This window comes from Myotis lucifugus, unplaced genomic scaffold (genome assembly GCF_000147115.1).
Source record: "Myotis lucifugus unplaced genomic scaffold, Myoluc2.0 scaffold_424, whole genome shotgun sequence".
Lineage (NCBI taxonomy): Eukaryota > Metazoa > Chordata > Mammalia > Chiroptera > Vespertilionidae > Myotis > Myotis lucifugus.
The window spans coordinates 245,982-249,458 of NW_005871472.1; positions in this window are offsets into that span (position 1 = coordinate 245,982).

Consider the following 3,477-nt stretch of genomic DNA (forward strand, 5'->3'; position numbering starts at 1 on the left):
TGGTCACACCCCCTGTCAGGGTGAGGGTCCCCACTGGGTGCCTGGCCAGTCTGGGTGAGGGGCTGAGGGCCGTTTTCAGGCTGGCCAAGCCCCCCACCCCCAACCCCCGGTGACAGAAGCTCCCAGCCTCTCCTTTTTTTCTTCCTTTTTTTTTTTTAAATTCTGGGATTTACCTACCTTCTATAATTGAAACTTTGTAGCCTTGAGAGGAGCTCAGAGCCGGCCAGGGCAGGCGGGCGGGAAGCTTGGTTTCCTCCATCATTGCGGCAACCAAGCCTCCTGCTTGCTCTAGCACCGTGGCTGCTGGCTGCCGTCTTGGTTGGGTTAATTTGCATATAGTCGATCTGATTGGCTGGTGGGCATGGCTTAAGGCGTAGCAAAGGCACGGTCAATTTGCATGTTTGTCTTTTATTAGTGTAGATATGTGAACCATAAGATACAGGAAATAAGATCACAGTAGACAGTTGGAGATAATTGACCATGTTAGTGACAACTTACATCCAACTTACTGTCGGCATAATAATGGAAAGAGAAGCTTCTGCTTGTCATTTTCCATACATGTTTGTGTGATTCCTTCCCTTGGACTAAAAGAGGAAGAAAATAAAGGCAACCTACTTATATATATGCTGACTGTGTTACTTAAGAAGGAAAGTAGAGAGAAAACTGGGATCTTAAGCCAGCCAAAGGAATGACATTTCAATTTTTCATTTTTATTTTTTTATTATTTTGTTAGCTTTTTTTGTTTGTTTTGCTTTTTTCTTTGTTTTCCCTTTTTTTGTTTGTTGCTTTTTTTGTTGTTGCTTTTTTCTTTGTTCTCCTTTTTTGTTTGTTCATTTCCTACTTCTTTTCACGTTATTTTTTCAACCACGTGAGCAGCAGACAAGTGAGCGGCGTGCTCTTGTCCAGGGAGCATCAGCCCCGTGAGCAGCCTGCCTCGAGCCTAAGAGCAGCAGCCTCATGTGGCCTGCCCCCGTCCAAGGAGCAGCAGCTGTGTGAGCGACCCGCTTCCCCGTCCGAGGAGCAGCAACCACGCGAGCAGTCCGACCTGTCCGAGGAGCAGCAGCCGCACGAGCAGTCCTCCTATGTCTGAGGAGCGGCGGCCCTGTGCAGCCCACCCCCATTCGAGGAGCAGCAGCTGCGCACACCCTGCACTAGTCCAAGGAGCAGCAGCTGCACAAGCATCTTGCCCTCGTCCAAGCAGCAGCAGCCGCACAAGCAGCCTGCCCAATCCAAGGAACAGCAGCTGTGTGAGCAGCCCGCCCCCATCCGAGGAGCAGCAGTTCTGCGAGCGGCCCGGCCACATTCAAGGAGCAGCAGCAGCCCACCCGGGTCCGAGGAGCAGCAGCCACACGAGCAGACAGCCCACGTCTGAGGAGCGGCAGCCCTGCGCAGCACGCACCGGTCCAAGGAGCAGAGCCACAACAGCCTGCTTCTGTCCGACGAGCAGCAGCCAGGTGAGTGGCACGTCCCCGTCCGAGGAGGAGCAGCCACGCGTGCAGCTCACTCCCGTCCAAAGAACAGCAGCCTCGCAAGCAGCCCACCCCCGTCCGAGGAGCAGTAGTCCCACAAGCAGCCCACCACATCAGAGGAACAGCAGCGTGCAGCCAGCCCCCATTCAAGGATCAGCAGCCACGTGAGCAGTCCGCACCAGTTCAAGGAGTAGCAGCAGCGTGTGTAACCCGCCCCCATCCAAGGAACAGCAGTCTCGTGATCAGCACACCCTCAGTCTGAGGAACAGCAGCTGTGTGTGAAGCTTCCCCCCACCAGCCAGAGGAGCCACCACAGCTGTGAACAGCACCCACCAGAGGAGCTGCTGCCAACTGAGGAGCAGCTGCTACCACAACTGCCCAAGGAGCAACCACAGCCTGAGGAGCCACTGCCACCCAAGGAGCAGCCCCTGAACTACTCAAAATCTAGATATGTCAGTGAGATCAAACATGGGTAGACAAAGAAACCCCCAAAGGAAAGAAAAGGAGGACTCACCAGAAAAGCAGCTAAGTGAAACCGAGGCATGCAGCATGACAGTAAAAGAATTCATATTAAGGGTCCTAGAATGCATAAACCGGATGGAGGAAAAAATCAAAAACTTACGCAAGAATCAAAAGGAAACAGATGAAAAAATAAATTATGTAAGAACCAAGAAGAAATGAAGAGTGATATAGCTGCAATAAAAAACACCATTGAAAGTTTCAACGGTAGACTAGGAGAAGCGGAGGGCCGAATTAGTGAATTAGAAGACAGGGAAGCAAAACACACCCAAACTGAACTGCAATTGGAGAAAAAAATTAAAAGACAGGAGGAGAGCCTAAGGGAGCTATGGGACAACATGAAACGAAACAACATACGAATAATAGGGGTGCCAGAACAACAGAAAGAGGAACAAGGGTTAGAAAACCTATTTGAAGAAATAATATCAGAAAACTTCCCTGAGGTGGGGAAGAAAAAAGTCACACAAGCACAGAGAGTCCTGAACAAGGTGAACCCGAAAAGACCCACACCAAGACACATCATAATTACCATGGCAAATGTTCAGGACAAAGAGAGAATCTTAAAGGCTGCAAGAGAGACGGAAAGTTACATACAAGGGATCTCCCATTAGATTATCAAATGATTTCTCAACAGAAACACATCAGGCCAGAAAAGAATGGACGGAAATTTACAAAGTGATGCAAAGCAAAGGACTGAATCCAAGAATACTCTATCCAGCAAGGCTATCATTCAAAATTGAAGGGGAAATAAGAAGCTTCACAGACAAAAAAAGGCTAAGGGAGTTTATCACCACCAAGCCAGCAATGCAAGAAATGCTAAAGGGACTGGTGTAAAAAGAAGAAATAAAAAGATCAGAAAGAAAACAGGCACAAAAAATAGAAATGGCTACAAACAAGTACCTTTCAATAATAACTTTAAACAAATGGACTAAATGCTCCAATTAAAAGACATCGAGTGGCTGAATGGATAAAAAAACATGACCCATATATTTGCTGTCTACAAGAGACCCACCTCAGAAGAAGGGACTCACACGGACTGAAAGTGAAGGGATGGAAAAATATCTTTCAGGCAAATGGAAATGAAAAAAAAGCTGGGGTAGCAATATTTATATCGGACAAAATAGACCTCAAAGTGAAGGCCATAACAAGAGATAAGGAAGGCCACTTCATAATACTAAAGGGATCAATACAACAAGAGGATATAACCCTGATAAACATATATGCACCCAATGCAGGAGCACCCAAATACATAAAAAAAACTCCTGGAAGATAGCAAGGTAGAGATTGACAACAATATAATCATAGTGGGGGACTTTAATACACCACTGACATCACTGGATAAATCATCTAGACAAAAAATCAGCAAAGAAACAGCAATCCTAAATGACTCACTAGATCAGATGGACTTAATTGACATCTTCAGAACATTTCACCCCAAAGCCACAGAATATACATTCTTCTCAAGTGCTCATGGGACATTTTCAAAAAT